This window comes from Phodopus roborovskii, unplaced genomic scaffold, assembly GCF_943737965.1.
Source record: "Phodopus roborovskii unplaced genomic scaffold, PHOROB, whole genome shotgun sequence".
Taxonomy (NCBI): domain Eukaryota; kingdom Metazoa; phylum Chordata; class Mammalia; order Rodentia; family Cricetidae; genus Phodopus; species Phodopus roborovskii.
In genome coordinates, this window is record NW_026126517.1 from 8,655,020 (window position 1) to 8,676,368 (window position 21,349).

Sequence of the window (21,349 nt, forward strand, 5' to 3'; positions counted from 1 at the left end):
CACTTTCCATGCCATTGGCAAAATCAAAAAAATGTTGCCACGACAACAAACTACCCAGTCTTTCCCTGATGCCTGACAACCCACCAGCACCCACTTTCTTTCCTGAACACTCTTGCTTACTGGCAATAGGAAAACTGAGCTTAGTGCTTTCTGTCCAGGAAACAGAAAAGGCATCTACATATTTGTTTTTCAAGATTAACAAAACTGGCCTTCAACAAAGATGTTGAGGTATGCTTCCAGTTTCACACTCCTTATATATACCTGACCAAAGCAATGGCAAAATAACTAAATTGCTCCTGCCATCTCTACTCTGGGGATTGAGTTTGGACAGGGCAGTGGCTGAAGTAAGCATGGGTAAAGAGAGACAGAGATGCAGCAGTGCCAGCCACCATCAGTCATCACCAACTAAGAACCATGCTTGCTTCTTTAACTGGTTTGATTTTTTATTCATTCATTTATATTGAAACAGGATCCTGCTATGTAGTCTGAGTTAGTATTGAACTCCCAGGCTGGTTTTCAATTCACTATACCCTGACTCAGACTGCACAGTTCTAAGATTAAAAGACTGTGCCACCATACTTAGTTCTTTTCATTTCTAAAGGGAAACTCTTGTGGAACCATATCTCTGCATGGGAAAGATAAATAGCCTCCCTTTATTGAGCATTCAGTTTGTTGTGTTTGCTTCCTGCTAATCATTAAGGAGAAGAAAGTGTATCCAAGTATGTGGTCATTGAAAAGATATTAACAAACACACAAGAAAAACATGAGGCTCCACAAGGAGTAGCTAGGGGAAAAGGGTAATCATAAAATTAAAAAGCCATGTATTTTGCTGCATTGATTCAGTCAGTATTACTGAATATTACATATGCACACACATATGTACACACTTATATATGTATACCTGCATGCATACATAGATCTGCTACAGGTAGTTTGTAGAAAGTACACTGGTAAATGATATGAAGTTTCTTCCCTGAACAAACACAGATCCTGTTAGCATTTGTAACTTAAGACTGACAGCCATTGAGTACTAGTAAAAGTCATGTTTAGGGTAAGAGCAAGGGATGCTCAGTAGACAGTGTAACCACTTAATTCTTTGAGGCAAGGAATGGCAGGCACCGAGTATCAAAACACCTTCAAAGAGATATAGTCATTCCAAATGTTCTTGAATGATGCTCAGGCTTTGGCTTATCAATAAAAAAGGTAACCATAAATAAAGTTCCCCACACACAAGAAAGCAAGTAATAAGATATTGTCAGACTTGTAATGAGTGAAACCAGGGTGATGATTTCATGCCGGGAGCTCTCATGGATTATGTGGCATGGAATGTATGTGGCAGAAATCTCATTATGAAATCTTAGGTTCAATGGTCTTGTCTTCTTCACAGGTGATGTGGGCTGTGAGGAGTGCCTGGGCCATTCCCCCAATCTCCAGCATCATACTGTGCTTTGAACTAGTCTTTGTTTCAGACAGGATGGCCCCTTATTCACTGGACCAGGTTAATAGGGTAGAGAGGGAGCATCTGCTTCATAGAAGGCTGTCAAGTGAAGGCAGTAACACTGTCTTCAAACCAGCTTTTCATAGGCTCTTACTTAGTATTTAATTTGGCTGCAGTGTATGGAATTAGGCTAATGGCTGTTAAGTGGCTAAGGCACAAACATGCCCATCTGCTGAGGAGGCTCTGGGCCATTGTCTATTTGAAAGGCTAAGGAAAAAAGATGAGTGAGACACACTGTTACTCAGAGAGCTTCATCACATGCCTGTTTATGACCCCTGTGATCTTATTTCTCTCAATGCTTCTCATTTTCATGGTTCCATATTAAAGAGATAGAAGCAGGTCCTCACTGCTGGACCATTACCAAAATGGAGATAGCCTATCCTCATCTAAGCTGGTGGATGCAGACCAGGAAGCAGCCCCATTAGCAGCACAATGATTCAGTGCACCTCAAGATATGATGCAAAGTAACAATGTTCAAGGTGCTATGGAGAACACAAGGAAAGAGATGAGGCTATAGTATCACTGAAGATGCATGATGCCCTAGGTTCAATTCCTAGTACTTATTATTAAATTAAAAGACACAGAGAAAGTGAAACACATGGAAAGATTCCTGACACTGGGAGATCCTATCTTAAAGAGAAGGAAAGAGAGACACAGGCCTGAAGTATTCTAATATATCATCCACCTTGTGCAAACCCCAATCTAAATCTAAGGAGGAAATATCTAAGAAGAGTATATGGGAGTTCAAGGTCAAGAATTCTTTTGGACTTTTGTTTTGAATACAATAATAGCTTATGTTTATAAGTACTCATTTTCTGGAGCACAATGTACATGTAGCATCTAAATTAACATTATCAAAATCCTGATACAAGAATCTTTTCATTCCTTTTGGCTCACGAGTAAACAGAGGTGTAACTAGTGCTATCCATTGGCAAGGTTTTTGTCAGCTTCTGTGTTATCTTTAAAGTTAGAGAGGAACAAGTAGTTTAGTGGTAGAGCACTTGTCTAACAAGCACAAGGCCCTGGGTTCACTTATAATCACTGCAAATAAATAAAGATAAATAAAAATACAGCTGGAGAAAACCAGACAGGCATAGAAGGTGAAGTGAAAGGGGAGCATGTGGGCTTTCCAGTCCTGTGCTGGGCTAGGGGTGTGGTGGGAATCAGGTGGTTATGACAGTGAGCTTTCTGGTTTGGCTGCAGTATGTGGACAAAGGCATGGGAGCCAGCATGTGAGGGATTGTTTAAGCCAGTATGCAAGATACTTAGAAAACTAGGCAAGGGAATGAGTCGTTAAAGGGGAGGTTTGCATGCAATAGAAAAGGAAGAGGGTGCTCAGGGCTATTCTTCTGAACATCCCGTCATGTCTGATACACCAGATGCAATAGCAATGAAGAATACAGACAGGAAAGATCAAATGAGATGTCACAAGTGCCCTGTAAGCAAGTGACACTGCACTCACACTTCAAGGAGTCTGGTAAATCATGGTACCACTGTGTCATGTGATATTGGGGAGGGGTGACAAGGTCAGTCTCACCAGTAGACACTCACTCACTACATAGCCTCTGGCTTGGGTCAAGAATTGTGCTCGATAGTGGAGATGAGGAAGCAAACAAATCGAAGACAGGCTATCCGTTGTAGTGAGCAAACACTCACGAGATAATTATAAACAGCTAATACAGACAGCTTGTCAAGTACTGGCAGAGGGGTAGTATGTAAGCTGTGGGGTCTTGGCAGGATGAAAGACTTGGTTTAGAGCAATGAGGGGAATGGTAAATGTCCAACAGAGCTTGCACAGCACTCTGAGCTCATCTAGGATATCTAAAAATGCACCCTAAGTGTGCCATGTTAGTCCTTAGGAAATGTGAACATTCAAGTTAAAAAAAGACTTATGAGTGAACAACTATGACTATACTAGAAATCACTGGTGACTTGGAAGGATGAATTTCTGCGACTTCAGGAATGTGGGTCACAGTTCTAGGTGCAGGGGCTGTCTCAGGGTAGAACTGAATATAGCCTTCCATTTCCCAGAGCTGCCAATGCATGGAATGTCTTCAGTTGTGCTTAGAGTTTTGTCATTGTGTAGCTTAAAAAACCACTGAGATGGCTTTCTGCCTTATGAATTAAGGACAAAGATGCCAGTGTTTAGACCCCAAGACATTATGTTGTTCGAGATGCTGAGGATGCAGAAGTGGGCGAAACATAGCTTCTTCCCTACAACTGATGCTCTAGACAGAGATGATAGGTAATAAACAGACAAGCAACAGATGTATGAAATTATTCCAATGTTCTCTGTAACACTATCCATGGCACCTAAGACACATAAGTGACCTAAGTATCCATTCATAGATGAGCAATCAAAGAAAACCTAGCTCAAACAATAGTATTTTACAGGCAAAAAAGTTAACTGGGGGACAACAAAGGTTCCTTTGTCTAAGGTCTTCAACAACAAAGAAGAAGCCTGCTTTAGGAAATGAAAATGGACAAGTATTCAAGTCCTTCATGATACACCTTTGGGCATCATTATAATTTGAATCAACTTTTACTAAAATATCTTTCTCAGTATGTAGCATGTAAGAGTTTATGGCCAAAGATGTGATGATATTCATTACTGTAATTCACTAAGAATAAAACTAATAATAACAAATCAATAGAAATGTATTATTAGGACCTAATGTTTTTTGAATGTTTACTTTGTTACAGTCGGTCCTGGCATGAAATGCCTCCTTTGTAGGATGTTATTCAATCTCACTACAAATCTAAGGAGGGCAAACCCAGGCTTAAGAAGTAATCTAAACCAATTATACAAGGCACCAGAAACACTCATATCCAAATGTAGCTCATACCAATGTCACTCCTGGTAACTGTACATTACTAGCAATGTACCATGGGACTATGATAGAAAACAAGATGCTAGAGGACTAAAACCCTGAAACATTGACAGCTTTAAGAACAGACCTCACACAACTGTCTCACACATGCTCTATTCGCACCAAAACTCCACACAGACTCCTGTCATCTGCTCTTCTTTCCTCCTTTCTTCCCTTCCTTTGTTTCTTCCTTTATTGGCAGTTTTCTGGTGCTTCTATGTGCCAGACGTTGCCTTCAATTAAGATGGACAGCCACAGTTCAGGTGACAAGCTATACGAGAGTAAATCACTGGCCATGGCAATAAACACTGACCTTACAGGCAAGGGAGGCTCCTTGCAGGGACCCAGCAGCAGGCAATTACCTCACACTTAGTGTACAACTTAATGAAGAAGGCCAATAAAATCAAACTGGAAGGAAATCCAGATAATCAATGTCAGATATCAATAATGAAATATAGAAGGGCGTCTGTGTTTTCTCATTTATTTATTTATTTATTTATTCATTCATTCATTTATTTATTAAACTGACAACCTACATCTCCACAGAGATAACCTAATTTCTGGCCAGAGTGTGGAATCTAGATGCAGAAGAGTATCCAGTGCCCATTGAGCCTATTAAAGTTTACTTGTCCTGTGGGGGAGTGAGGAAGCACTGAGTGAATGTGTAAGGAGTGGTTGGAATCCTGAGTGAATGTGTGTTGTTGACATGTGCAAGGCCGTATAAAGGACTCTGATGCCTCACACAAGGGAATGATTAAGACTTGCCTGGAATCAGGCTCCAGGAATTGAAAAAGCCTGCTTCTGAGTCAAATAAGAGTGTTTACAAACAATTGGCCAATGTACGCAGAAATTATCACCCAAAACTTCCTCTTCTGAGAAGACTGAGCCTTAGATATTTACCTAAGTAGACCTCCAAGGGAAATGAGCTAACCCTGCCTCCTTGTTCAGCTGTGTACATTAACTCTGCCTCCTTAATTCATTTGTATAAAATTAACAAGTGGAGCTTATTGGCAGCTGGTACCCTCCCACCTGACCCAAGCTTTTCTGTACACATGTCTGTGTGTCAGAACTTTCTTCATTACCTTGTCATTCCAGTTGATCCCTGAAGTCACGAATAGTGTGTCAGTATCCCTTCCAAAGTCATGTTGAAATATAATGGACATTGTAATGGCCTTAACAGGTGGTTCCTTTAAAAAGCAGTTGGTTCATAGGGTTCCATCCTTATGAGTGGATTCTGACAAAAGCTGACTTCTCTAATTTGATCTGATGTTAACTTGCCTATCTGCCATATCAGGAGGCAACATGTGACACCACCACAGTCTTAACTGCCCAGCCTCCATGGTTTGGCTTTAAATAAATTTCTGTTGTACATAAATTACAGTCCATAATATTCTTACACCATAAAGGGGGGATTTGAGATGTAGCATAGTGATAGAACACATCCTAGAGGCTTTGTTCAAACCCCAGCACTGAAAGTAGTCAGAAGGAAAGGAAATCAGGAGGAAAGGAGGAAGACAAAGTCAGAACCACCACAACTTGCCTAGAAAAACTTCCTGCTGAAGAAATCTAAGAAAGCTCTTTGGGGAGTGCCAATTGTGCTGACTAGTATTGTCAACTTGACACAAGCTAAAGTCGCTGCAGAGAAACAGTCTAGATTTAAAAAATATCTCAGTAAGATTGGGCATAAGCAGGCTTATAGCCTGTTTTCTTAATTAATGATTTATGTGGGAGAGTCCAGTCATTGTGAGTGATACCACCCATGGGCTATAAAAAAGTACACTGAAGAAATTGTGAGGAGCAAGCCAGTAGGCAGCATCCCTCCATGGCCTCTGCCAACTTCAAGCCCTGCTTCAGTTCCTGCCTTCACTGCTTCTGATGAACTGTGATAGGGAACTGTGAGTGGAAAAACACTGTCCTCCCCAGGCTGCCTTTGTCATGCATGATTTTTTATCACAGGACTAAACAGTGAAGGCAGCATGACCAACATAAGTAGATACTCTTAATAAACAATTCTGGGACTGAAATTATTTTAAAGGTTAAAAAAAAAAAAAAAGGATTTCTCCCTGCCATGGGTGCATAAGTGAACCAACAATTTCATTATAAAAAGACCACATCCAACCCAGATGTGATCTGTAATTCTGACATATAGAAGGATTGAGTGAGGATGATGAGTTCAAGGCCAGCATGGGCTACAGAGTAAGACCATATTCTAAAGCCAAGAAAGAGAGAAAATCATTAATATTGTTCAGCATCTCAGGATAGTAAATGTCTTTCTAAGGAAGAATGCAGACACAATAAATGCAAAGTAATTTAACTACACAAATTTAATAATGTATACAGAAAATACATATGACAAAAGGTAAGACTGCAAGAAAGCTAGATGATATTATAAGATGAATGGCAATGATTAATTTATTCCAACTCTTAAGAATAGATAAGAGAAGGATGAGGGAAAAACAGATAAGCAAGCTAAACAAAAAGATGAAGTAAAATTGTACATCAAATATGAGAATTATCCATTTCCTTCCCTATCAATGAGACAAAAGTCCACTATTTTAAAAAATTAAACAATGAAGTATTACAAAGAAAAAAAAAAAAGAACCCAAGAACCTCACTCATTACAGGCTAGGTTATATAGAAAATTCTACACAAGTCCCTAAGATTGAACAATCCAATGTGTGATTTTGTAATATTCTCCATACTATGGATTTATGTACTCCTAGCCCTTACACACTCAGAGGTGTGAGTTAGCTTTAAGAGACACTTACGTGTTTGTGCCAAGGTGTTTGTTGTGGCCTGGTTGGAACAACATAGAAAATGAAAATAATTTGAATATCATTGTAGAAGGAACCAGTGAAATGCATTCCCAAGCCTTAGAAAACAGAATATTACTCATCTAGGTAAAAGAAGTAAAGTTTAATTTATACACACTGATGGGAGAGCATATTGCTGACATACTGTTTGTAAACAATGGGAAGCCCAGATCGATATGTGGGACACATTTCATTTGTGTAAGATACATATTGTATGTGCCACATATGGTTGGAAATGAATGTAGAAACACCTGCCAAACTGTGGGCTCCTCCAGAGAAGAAGAAAGACTTTTTTTTTTTTTCAATGAAATGTCTACTTTTTAAAAGTCTCTAGATTTTAGCAGAGGACATATGTCAAATTTTGGTTTGTTTTCATTTCTTTGTCGGTTAAAGAGGAAAATAGATAAAGAAATCTTCTACTTGACCCTTGAGCAATTTATTTGACTTAAGGTGTGATCTTCTTTTCAAAATAAGAGTCCTGGGTGGTGTTTGATATCTTCTCACACCAATGCTTATAGGATTTGAAAAGAAGTTATCTAAAAGGTCCATATGACTGCTGCCACACCAGCAGGCTTCTGGGTGAGAGGTGCTGAAGCATCCATCAGTGGTCCATCTCCCTGTTGCTACTGTCTCCTGTAAGTCTCACACTGCCTGCACAACCCAAGCATCCATCTTCCCATTCCTGCTGTTTCCCATGAGTCTCACACTGCCTGCTCGCCCCAGCTCCCCTGGTCTTTTAATAGTTTCTATCTACTGGATTTTACTCCCTGAGACTCTGATTCCCTGATTGCTCTATCTGTTCTCTTTCTGACCCGAATCTGGTGACAGACTTCTGTGGTCTGTCTTCCTTTTGTGTAACTAAGTTCAGTTCATTAGTTGTATACAACACATAGATCTGCTCAGTCTCAGCTGACACATTGGTCAGGACTGTGCATGGAATCTAGCAGCCTTCTGGGCTGGAGACACTCAGTAGGCAAGACTACTTATCACAGGGAGAGATTTGCCAGGTTCCATCCATTCATTTTAACACTCTAGTCTCCCAGAGGTTTCAGAATGTACTCATTGCAGCGAGCAATTACTCTAGCATGCCAAGGGAGAGTGAGAGGCTGGAACTAGAGAGGCACAAGTGTTTAGGGCTGGGTCACTGTACAGCTGGGAAACTACACCACCCAGAGAATTAACAAAGAGGGTATGCTATTTGCCTTTCCTTTTCACAAACTCTGACTGCCTTTGGGATTTCTTCTCTAAGTGATTGGGGAAATATTGACAATTAAGGCGAAAATTTGAACACCTGGCTGGCCTTTTCGTCTGAATATTCCGCTTCTTACTGTTTTCAGCTTGTATATGTATGAGGGGCTCATTCTCAATCTCCCTCCTCTTTAGTGCAAATGGGACATCAAAAAGCTGCCACCTTCAGACATCCATGGTGGATAAAGGTGTGTGTGCCTGTGTGTGTGTATGTGTGTGTGTGTGTGTGTGTGTGTGTGTGTGTGTGTTTGTATACATGCCACATTTGGTCCAAAGGATTAAATTTGGGACTTTGCACATGCTAGACACATGCTTTACCAATGAGCTATCTACTTCCAAGCCCAAATAAAAGATTTCAAGTAAGTTTGCAGCCAGATAGACCTAAATATGAAAAATTCCCAGGGTTCAGGAGGCTCACCTCTGTACCGCTTCAAACTTAATATGTAAATGCACTGTTAAACATTAGGTGTATACCAGGGTGTGGTGTGTGTGTATGTATGCATGCATGTTAATATGTGGTGATAGCAGATGCTAAGGGAGTAAGACTATTTCATACAAATAGTTAAAAATCAGCTTTGCTATTTTGTGACCCATACATGGGAAACCATTAAAATATATACTGCTGTTTTCCTGAAGCTGTGCTTGCTGAAAGATGAAAATAAAACAAGAACAAAAACAATGAAATCCAACCACACACCAAAGGGACTGTGCTTAGTTCAAAACTCTAGGCATGAAGCCCAAATAGATCCAGACCCAGCTTTATCCTCACACAACAGGGAAGATGATAAAATGCATTTACTTAGTCTTGCATCACGAGAGCCAAATGATTCCAAACTGAACTAATCCTGTCTATCCCAGGAGCAGTGTTTTGGTTCTCTGTGCTACATATGTCAAAATGGTGATGCTGTGGCATGATACATTTCCACAACACCCCTTCAAGTGTGATCAGGCATATACTCCGACACATAAATGCTCTGTATACATTTGCTTAAATAAATAATTCATGAAACTACAAATACCTATCCCTGAAGCAGCTTCCAACTCTTAAACACTCCAAGCGTGCTCACCCTCATTTTAAACAGGAGGAGATGAAGTGCAGGTTGCAATTCAGATGGAGGGGAGGGGATGCCAATCCACCGAGACCTATTTCAAATTAGCAAGGAGTTAGCTACCGGATACCAACACAGCAGGCAGAATTTATTTCAAGGGCAAAATGTGGTATTTAAATAAGGAGAGCATCCCGGTGGTCCTGATGAGGAAGCAAAGCTGAGTGAGGACATGGATTTCAAAACACATGCCTTTCCTGGGTCTTGTGAATGGAGGAAAGGACTGCCCTATCACCTTCCTACAATACCTAGAACCTCCAAACACAGCTCATTAGATACTCACCTCTACTTAGCTAAGCATGTCTCCTGTGCCCAATGCAATATGAATACAAGGATTAATAAACTACAGTACAGAGCCCAACTACTGCAAATCTCTGTCTGGTGATTTCCTTTTTACCACCAGAATTTTGCTCTGTGCTTAGCAATTCTGGGTTTAAAGCATTTTTTATTTTTTCTAGGCAAATTACTTCACACCAGCCAGTGGCATTTGTCTACTACCAAAAGCCTATCAGTGTCACCTAGATCTCTTTAAACCGCTGGATTCTTCCCAAGATCTCACACTAAAAAGGAAGGAACGTGTTTCAGAAAAGTTTATGAGCAGAAAGAATAAAAGTTTCACATAAAATATTGACCAAAAAGAGGCTTTGTAAACTCCACTCACAAAAGACTCTTTCCTGGGGAGTATCACTGTCACTGGGAATTTTTCCTCTTTTCAAAAATTTGACTCAGAATGTCTGCCAGGCCAAAAAGCTCTGGCTGTCAGAGAGGTGTGGGACCACCATGAGATTCCTATGCATGCTTTTGTGATCTGCATTTTGAAGGCTAGGTAGCCTTTGCTTATTTGTGATCCAATTCAGTAAGACATTTCTAACAGTGGAAGGGCATGCTGTGAGAAAGTTTTTCAAAAGAAAGCTGAACTCTTCAACTTCTTTGTCCAAGCTAGAGGTATTATTCCCTGCGGAAAAGCTTTTCCATGCACATACAATGACCTGAGTTCAGGCAGCCATGTACATGAGCCAGTAACCCCAGTAGTATAGGGAGCAGAAACAGGAGGGACAGTGGGATCTTGTTACCACCAGCCTAGCTCTAGGTTCAGTAGAAAGCAATAGAAGAAAACACTCAATATCTTCTACTGGGGCCAAGCATGTGCACACATGCTTGCACATTCCTGTATGCTCACCTCACTACACACACATATATGCATATATATATATGTATATATATACATATATATATATATATTCCAAAATCAGAAAGACGTGAAACACTATCATTCCCTGGTATTTCTGGAAAGCAAACAAACAAAAACAAAAAAAGAAAGAATGAAAGAAAGTTCTGTCAAACCTTGTCAGAATTGCAAATCTTATTAGGCCCCAGCAAGAATCTACCAAGTCAGAATCTTAGAGAAGACACAACATGTATAAACAACTCAGCAGGGACTCTCCAACTTCAGTGTTTGTCTGAAGTAGAGGCTGGGTTTGTTAAAGAAAAGACTTACCTAGTATTTCCTCCAGAAAGTACCCAGACATCAGCATTGCTTTCTGGGCCTATGACTTCTGATTGAAGTCACTAGCCCAGCACTGATGGGCTGCCAAGTGGTGAGGGATCTCTGACAGAAGGGCAGTCTGTGTGTGTGTGTGTGTGTGTGTGTGTGTTACAAGAGAGCGGGGATGGTACTCTAAACACTAAAATAATTTGCTTTGTACAAACCTTAAACACATAGCCTGGGAGTCATTTACCTGCAGTAATTGTGGTGTATCATCTATATCTGACTGTGATCCATCACAAGTGTTCAAGTGAAGAATTTTCCATTTGTGATGTCATGACTGTGCTCAAAATATTCGTGAAGTTGGTGCATTTGGGAGTTTAGACTTTTGGATGTCTTGCACTGATGATAGTACTTTGGGAGATGAACTTGGAAATGACACCTCTGCTCCCCAGACGTGCTCCAAAGATTCAAAGTTGCAAGCCTAGTCCTTTTTAGACCATCAGAAATGACCTGCAATACTCTGGATGGCTAAGCTCTGTGCTCTAATACACAGAGGCACTTCCTGTGATCCCATAGAGACAGCTAGTCTCTATACAAAGTGGTATTTGTCCACCAAACCGTTAACATTGTCCTGCTTTAACTCATAGAAAGGATGCTTTTCCAATCACCCCTTGTAGCTAGATCAGTGGTTCACCTAAGACCATCTTCAGTACCAACCACTTACATTATGATTCATAACAGTAACAAGACTACAGTTATGAAGTAGCAATAAAACAATTTTATGGTTGGGGGTCAGCACAACATTAGGATCTGCTTTAAAAGGGCGCAGCATTGGGAAAGTTGAGCCCCACTGAGCTAGATGGAGACATACACCATTTCCAGACAACACCCAAACCTGCCAGATCACTCCCTCACTCTCCTTGAAGCAAGGACTACAATATATATTCCATAATGGAAAAGCTCAGGTCCTTAAATCACAGCCTGGGAGGAGCCACTCAGGAGAGCTGTGCCTGCTGCCCAGATATTTCATGAGCAAGAAATTAACGTGTATCACGTTTATTCACTAGGATTTAGAGGTTGTTTATTACAACAGCTGTTATAATTATGCCACTAATCCATCCTCTGTTTTTGCATAGTGGCTCCTACCTGACCCTCCTCCATGATCCACTTGCTTCACAGTTAGTTTAAGCACCAATTTCCCCTCAAGAATATAGCCTTATTCACTTTACTTATTTAAAAAAAAAATCTTACCATTGTAAAATCTCTGGCATAAAATGGACAATTATTAAATATCTATTAAAGGGAGAGGAGAGGAAGAAAAGGAAACAAAGGAAGCAAGCTTTAAAAAACAGTTTTACCACCTAGGCTGAGCCCACAGATCTAAATATGTTCCCCTAATATGGATTATTGCACAACCAATACCTGCCTGCTGTCATGGATTAATTTTGATTAGAATGGAGTGGGGTTAGAAGGGAGGAGGTGCGGGTAGAGGAAGGGGAGGGAGAACTGTGGTTGGAATGTAAAATGAAATAAAAAAAATTAAATGGAAGAAAAGAATGCAAAATAAGAAAATAATGAAAGAAACTCAGACCTCCACAACTAGGGATTCTCCTTGAGGAGTTGTTTGGATCACTCCAAATGATACACAGCTGCTCCTACATAAGAAGATGCCCTGTGTGAGGTACTTCCTGGTTAGTCCCAATCCCCTGATACCCTCACGGGATTATGACAATCGTAGAATAGCATCTGACAGTCATTTATCCTGCCTTTTCTCTGCAATGTGGAGGAGCATGAGCCATTCCAGTCTCCACTAAAACTGAGATTGAAGACATTCTTCTTGCTCCTCCAGAAGATTCCTTTTCAATGTCAGAGGGACAGAGACAGAGAGAGGTCAAGCAAAGACAACAGAATGCAAGGCTTTGTTCTTAGCAAGCAATATACAGCCATAAGGGAATAGTGATTAAACAACTCAGTCATGACCACAAGCCCAGAGGAAGCTAGAGAACAAGAAGCAATGTCTGAATTCCCGTCCCTTTACCGATTTGTTATTCTGACACACCCCCAGAGGAGGTGACTTCACAGGGATGACAGAGAAGGGAAGAGTGTTCTAGGGTACCAGTGTCCAATTCTTAATACCCACAGACAGACAGCTCCTCCTCAGCTGAAGCCCCACAGGCATGAAATCAACAAGTGACAGTCAGAGAGTGATGTCAACTTGACAGATTATGAGCCATTGCCCATTTACCTTAAATCATTTGCCTATAAATCATATGTATGAGAAGGTGTGTGATGTACTTGCCTACCAGGCTCCCAGAGTGTCCATCTTTCTGCTTCACTTCCCTGGGCTCTGTTCTCCCTGCCATGTCACCAAATTAGACTGGATACAGTGGTACACCCTGGTCATCTCCAAATTCAGGAGGCAAATGAAGGATGAGTGTGGTTCAAATGTAGTGTGAGGCCATACCTCTAGGTTTTTTGTGGGGGGATACAGATTGTGTTTTTGTTCTTAAGTGGATTATGGTATGGAAATAAGGTTGATAGATTTAGTTAACTGATAATCATGTTTCATAGATGCTGATTCATTAGGATAGTAAGCAAAATCATCAAGTCACCTCTATTCTACAGTTTCTATTCTCTGAGTGCATAGGATGATGGCTCAGTGGCAGGTATCAGACACTTGCACGTTCTATTCTACTTACCTTGAATCAGGAAAAGGATATACTCACCATGGAAAAGCCAAGTATGAGCAAAGAGGTAAGAAAAAGACACATCCCTGAACATTTTGGAGTTATCACATATAGCAACCAGTCTGTCTGGGTGGCATCAGGTGATTTCCCCTGCTAATCGACTTCATATGTACACTGTGCATGTCAGTTTGCTTATGTGTATACTCTGCATTGTTTGTGGAACACTGGGGACAAGAAAGTAAATATACATCCCCTCTAGTAAACTTGAAAATGCTTATCCCTCAATTTATACCAATTAATGTCTTTAATGTGTTTGACTCCAGTAAGCCTCCCACCCCACTTTCTCAACCACTGGAGCCCTTGGAAAGACTGATCAAATTTCCTTGCTCTTATATTACTTTATGCAGTACTGGGACTAACTACACATACAATGCATATGAATGTTGCATTGTGCTTGGAGTAAAAATTCAAAGTCTTCACTGGGGCAGTATCCACTGAGATTCTTAGGTTGGCAATACAATATAAGACCATAGAAGATCTCTGTGGAAAAGTCTGTCTGATATCTGGATACTCCACAGTGAATTTGAAAGCAATGAGAATGGTCTTCCTTCTTGGAATTTAAAATAGATTGTTTTTCTGTATTATTTTCCTTCTGGCTGAGATCTGGATTTCTGGATCTCAAGGGAATCACATACAAACAAATGTCTTAAGAATGAGAGATGTGCCCTGCATGAGATCCATGTCAGTTAAATAATTATCCTCCCACTGTCTTTCAAGCCTACCATGCAAATGATGGGAGCTTTCTAATTATTGTCCCCTTTCATCCTGTGTCCACATAACATCACATCACTCAAGGGGATGACACAGAAACCCACTTTACTCCATCCTAAATTCTGTGCTAAATTTTAAGAAAAAGAAACAAAAGCAAAGGACAAAAGATCCTCACATCCAAAGGATTCTTTTGCTCCCTTCAAAGACAGAACTGGGTTTGCGCTTTGCCTCTCACCTTTCCTCTCTCTCATCATGATTACAATCTCTTTGCTAGAACTTTATCATTTGTATGCAACCATGCTCTGCAAACTGTGTATCTAAACACACACACACACACACACAGAGAGAGAGAGAGAGAGAGATAGAGAAATAGAGAGAGATGCATGCAGTCACACAGATACACACACACAGTTACTTTCCATTGATCTCTCCCAGTTACTAGCATACTAGCATCTCTCTCTCTCTCTCTCTCTCTCTCTCTCTCTCTCTCTCTCTCTCTCTCTCTCTCTCTCTCTCCTTAATGCCTATCTGAAATCTTCATTTTCATGATCAGGAAGGTTCATCAATGCAATCTCAGGGACATTATTCTCTTCTATGATGTGGCAGTAACTTTCCAAGTTGGTCCCTCCTTTCTGAAAACATTTTCTCTTCAGCTCTGCTCCCACAGATTTCTATTCCCTCCCAATCTCCCAATCTTCCCACCTATTCTCTGTGCTCTTTCCTGGCTCCCACATCTCTGCAATCTTCAAATATTGCAGATCTGCAAACTTCTAATACTGACCTTTCTCATTATTTACACATAACATTGGTGATTTGATCCCACCTTAAGATTTTAAGATCAATTGGAAGCTTCTCTCACATATTTGTATTCACAGCATCCCATGAGAACCTCTTTCAACTCAAGACCAACACCTAACCCTTTCCACACATAAAATTTCATGCTTCCTCATTGAATTTTCACAAGAGTTACACTCCATCTAGCACATAGTCAAATGAGGGAAGTCATGCATGCTTCCATCCATCCCCTCTTTGCCCTGCCTTTATCCTGGTACCTACAGACTATCCTTAGCACCCGCCTACTTCACATTATACTTAGAGCAGTAAGAGTTCTCACTGATGCACACCTGAGCAAGCTATTCCTTTTCCACAAACTTTTAACCCTCATATGGCACTGAGATGAAGCACAAACCTTTTACCTCATGCCATGTAGTCAAGAAGAACCCCATGCCTCCCTGGCCTCTCTGAGCTCTCTGACATCTTGTCATCCCCTACTTTGGCACTGTGCTGGGCTCCAACAGCTTTTTTTCCTTCTCAAGCATGCAGAGAAGGCTGCAGACCACACCAGCTCCATATTGATTGTTCCTAAGAATTCTACTCTTCCTTCTAAGCTGTAGGCAGAGCAGGCCCATGCACATCCCTCAAGGTTAGGTTTCACTGTCCACATCCCTACCATCTGTTCTTGCCTACTCCTAACCATGTGTTTCTTATCACATCTCCTATTCTTCAGAGCCCTGTCATCCAAAATCTTCCTTGTTGAATTATGTTTCTGTCTTCTTACCACTAAAATGTAATCTTCCATAAGAACAAAGACTTTACCTTGTTCAGCTGTGTACTCCAACCACTTAAGTCAATACCTAATCTACAGCAATCACTAGATGGACAATAGATACCTAAACAAAGGAACATATAATGAGTACCAGCTAAACTGATAGTGTGTGCATTTTATTAACCTTTCCTAGTAAACACTATTTTAAGGTTTGGCTCAGTGATCCTTACAAGAAGAATTTAAGTATGAAGACTGTGCATCCTAAGAGAACCACATCTCTTTTTGCCCTGAGATGTTCCAGTGCACATACTTGATACAGTGTCTGCAACCCATGTTCTGTGAGAGCTCTAACACACAAGTCATCCCTCTAAATAGCACTGATTTCTACTAGCAATAAGAAACTGGGATTTATTTCCAGAGTTATATCCAATGCTAAATTATTATACTAGCTAATATAAGGTCTGTCTATAGGGAGTTTCTGTTCCCTCTCATTGGCAGCTTTGTGGGGGAAGGGTGAGGGAGACAGAGTTACAAGTTTCCCTGGAAGCAGACTTCAGAGACCAGCATCGAGGTGCAGATCTGGTTTAAAGTGTATGCTCACTGGCATATATGCATACTTTCTCCAATCAGCTAAGGTCATCACAAGTTACAATCCATTCAGTCTGAATGGCATGCAGCCTATGTTATGTGAGGTTGCTCAGGGTGGGCAGTATGTCTGGACAGTGTGTTTTCAGACAAAGGGCAGGAAGCAGACAATGCCCTGGGCTTTAGTGTCAAATTAGAGGGTGTCTAGTTAGTTGGGACTCCATTATGAGTCATCTAGTGTTCCAGAGACCCAGGTCTGCTTAAACAGGAGGTTTTGACACCTCTCATGTTCCCGTTCCCCATCTTTCAGTGACACTGTCTGAACAGCCTGACCCCTTAGAGTTATAAATAGAGAACTAGAAAAATAAGAAGAGACTTCACAATTCCAAAGGTCACTTTCATCTGCAAACTTTTAGGTCATATGTGAACAATTGCACTGTGATATCACCTCTGCTCAGGAAAACATCTATAGTACCTTAGTGGCTGTTACCATTCTTGGAAGGCATCTCAGCATTGTATGGCCTTTTCTTATATCACATACCTGCTTAATAGCAATACCTGTTGGTGACCCATCCATTATACAGAGGACCAACCATACAGGCCCTATGCAGTCTTGCATTTTATCTCTCTGTCATATCTGTCTAATAGAACAAGAGATAATACACAGAATATTAAAAAATATTAATAGATAGAATAAATTATTAATTCAATTAAAATGAGTCTAATAATGATTCTTTTTCATTGCATTTATTAAAAGGAATAATTAATTGCTAAGCGGGTATTTAAAAAAACATACATAAACTGCTGACTCCACTGAGTGAAATTGCAGACTTCTGTTTCTGCAGGACAACAGGGTAAATGCCTGAGGAAAATACTCCTCTTGCTTCCCATGCCTGTGTTTTCACAGCTGAAAATGGAGGAGTTGAAAGACATATTTTCCTTCTGGAACTATTGTACAGGACTTTTAGGAGGAATGGGAACCTTTGTCCCACCCTTTACTAGTCTTGCTTCCTTGAGCAATTTTGGGAGGGCTATTCTTGGTTACAGCATTTGGAGTTATAATCAAGATAGAATCCATCTCCAAGGATGGGTGCAAGATACGTATGGGTGCTTAGCACGGTGTCTGGTAACCTGCTACACAATTGGCGTCTGTCAATATTGTACAAGGTTTGTGTACTGCTGTTCTCTCCTCTGAGTCATCAGAGGAGATAACACTTTTTCAGGGCAAGGACCAATCTGGAAATCACTTACTATTTTCCCATAGTTTAACAACCATGCTCATGAGAAGACACCAAGAAAGACTCAATATTGAGACAGATTAATATAAGCAAAAAGGGCTACAAAAATGACTCAGCCTACAAAGGTGCTTGCCTCAAAGTCTGATAATCTGAATTGAAATCCTAGAACCCATTTTGTGGAACACACACATGCACATATGCACCTGCACTCAACAAAATTTTAATTAAGCATACAGTATACAGTGGTGTCTTGATGTTGGGGGTGGGGTTTGGAGTGGTTTATGCAAGAATATAAGGTAGCAGATAAATTAATTTCCAGATGAATTAAAACTTAATCCTATATGTTCCAAAATTGTCATTTTAATTTTAACCAACTTAGATGACAAATTACTTGAAATATTGGCTCACTTGAATGTCTTGAGAGACTAACTTGTAATTTAATATACTTTCAAATGTTGAGATCTCTGATTCATCATTCCAAACACTGATGTTTGACACAGATATTCTTAGAAGATGATGGAATATGTACAAAACTGTTCTGCACATGCATACACCAAGAGACACATGTCTGATTTCTTTGCTTCCTCCCTTTTCATCACCCCTAGTGATCACAGTACAAGAGCAGAAATGCAATGCTGGTAATTTAACACAGATTCAACAGAAGAACAAAACAGGAGCATTAACGATTGGGAGTTCTAGTGATTTATTTAAAAGTGATATTTGTCACTGTCTTCTTTTATCCATTCCCCTCCTTTGTTCTACATGAGATAAGGCTTGCATCTAGGGCTGAGAGTTCTCTGTCATTTTTGCCTAAACCTCTGCAAGGAAAATGACCAAAAAAGGGCAGTTTTAATCAAAATAAATATATCATTGAATGGGTAAGGTAATTAGGGTCATGGGACATCTATCTGGCCCTGAAAATTAATGAGAGATTGCAGAGGGAAATGAAGGGAACAGGCAAGGGGGCCCATCTCCTTCATCTCCTTATCTCTTCTCCTGGACTTTTCCCAAACACACGTTCTTTTTTTTTTTTTTTTTTTCCCTTTTGTCTCTGGTCAGCACACATGGGTGAGGATCTTCTAATTCCTCTAGGGAACACCAGGCATGGGCCTGGACACAAACTGGTTCTTGTGACTAATAAATACAAGAAGTTAACCTCAATCTTACAAGTGAAGTAAGTAGAAGGCTTCCAAGTGGGTTTTAAGTGGGGAAATAGGTGACCGGATTTTCTAAACCAGTGTGCATGTTTCATTCAAAGTCGTAGTGTGGCAAGGAATTATGTAAGCATATCTCAGGATGGAAAGAGTTCATTATTTACATGACACAATAATGATAATACAGCAGGACACTAACTTCCTTGCCTTTCATGTATTGCTATCACCGACACCCTTGCATACTGACTTTCTTTCCTTTTTTTTTAATTTTTAATTTTTTTATTTAATTTATTATTTTACATGATGATCCCAGTTCCTTTTCCCGCCCTCCCTCCCTTTTACTCTCTCTGCCCCCTCACATGCACCCTAACCAGGTTGCAGAAGCACATAGAGACAGCTGACCTGAACAAGGAGGTGCTAACGGGCCCCCAGACTGGTAGCTGGGAATTCAGCATGGGACTGACTCAGGCCCCCTGAACATGGGTCTCAGCCAGAAGGACTGAGCAGACTAAGGGACCTCAGACAGTGGAACTGGGATGTATTCCTGGTGCACAAAAGGACCTTGCGAACACATACTGACTTTCTAACTCAGCTACACAATGAAATACATCTGTAAATACAGCTCATTGGTTACCATCCCCACATGGCCCCTTACCTCTCTGGAACCTACATAATCTCTAGAAGTTGCCACAAAGCCTACTCCTCAGTGAGTTACATGTCTCTCAGAAGAGCCACACAGCAGCATCTTGTTATGGCCAAGAAACTCAGACTGTTTAATTTACAATGCTCTGACCACTCCCACAGACAATGAAATGAGACCCAGTCTGTCTCCTGGACATTCCTATGGTCCATCTGAATCCACATTTCATGCTCTCTTCTCTTTCAGCCCAGGAGCATCTTCCCTGCTGCTGTGGCACTCTCTCCCAGATCCCCTCTCTCCCATACTTCTAGCTCAAATACTACTTCCTGTTAGTGAAACTTTCGCTACCCCTGTCCAGCTGTAGCCGCATCCCAGCACTTCATTAAATCTGACATATCTGGATACAGCTCTCCACAAGCTCACCATCTCCCCTCACATGACTACACTGTGAGTCTCAGGAACATATGTCTCTCTTACTCGTTCTAGAATCATGGCACATCACACATCTAAAAAATGTTCCAACAAATGAATGAATCACTCTAAGGCAGGCAGTGCTAAAGATTTTCTGTGGATTATTTTATTTAATCTTCAAACCTTCTCTGTAAGGTAGTTTCTATTAATTACTATTCTTATTTTACTAATGAGGCTAAGTAAATTTCCCAGTGGACTGCACAGTGCATTCTCCTAATGGCATTTCTCCCTTATCCTCTCTATATTTACACCATGCTCTATACACACAGGATAATGTCCCTCTGACCTATCATAGCTCACACATCAGAGAAAATATCTAAGCTTCTTCTCCAGTGTTTTGGGGGGAGGGTTATTTTGATGTTTTCTATCATTTTTTAAATTGACAATTTCATATGTAGAGCACACAGTATAATGGACAAGACGAGTGTGGTCATTAAAAGCACAGACAGGCCAGCAAGATGGCTTAGTGTGCAAAGATACTTGCAGCCAAGGCTGACAACTTGAATCTGACCCCTGGCACTTACAACAACCACAAAAAAAAGTCCAGCCCCTGCAAGCTGTCTTCCATTAGCATGCACACATGCACACAGGCATACACGCAAAGATTCACACAAGTATAATAAATGAATAAATAAAAATAAAATGAGGTCTTTATTTTAATAAAGGACATTCACAGGCCATGGAAATGGAATTAGCCTATCTGAGGTCAAACCCCCATTCAGCCACATATTCATAAGTATATGAGATAAGATGTGCAAAGCAATATGTCCTTCTCTCTCTCAGAAAAAAAAAGTTCAGGAAATGTCCACTGGAGTTGTCATCACCATTAAGTACTGACTACACGATTGCCCAGGCTAGTCTTTACTTCCTTCCCTGAGTATCACACACATATTACAGCAGCCTAACAACACTGTCTATAGGTCCTAGCCATCAAGACAGATTCTTTCTCTTCCTGTCTTTCTGCTTAGGTGTAGAGTAAAAATCCAAGGGAAAGAGTCTGTGGAAAGAGGACTTTGCAGCACCAATTCAGTAAAATGTAAAGATAAAGCCTGGTAGAATTAACCCCAGAGTCATCTGTCTTCTTCTTAGAAGAAACCTGAAACACTAGGGACTAAACTGCAGAACCCACAGAAATCACCTGCATCTGTAAAATAAAAGTGTAAGCTCACTGTCTTTGAGAAGACACAAGCCAAGTCTAACTCTGAAAGAGCATTTCCACTGTGTGAAGCTAAC

General features: G+C 40.6%; 1 protein-coding gene across 4 annotated transcripts in view; it reads right to left on the reverse strand.

Moving 5' to 3' along the window:
- Ntm (neurotrimin) overlaps nt 1-21,349 on the reverse strand; it is a 956,051-nt gene that overhangs the window by 364,575 nt on the left and 570,127 nt on the right. The window lies entirely within an intron of this gene.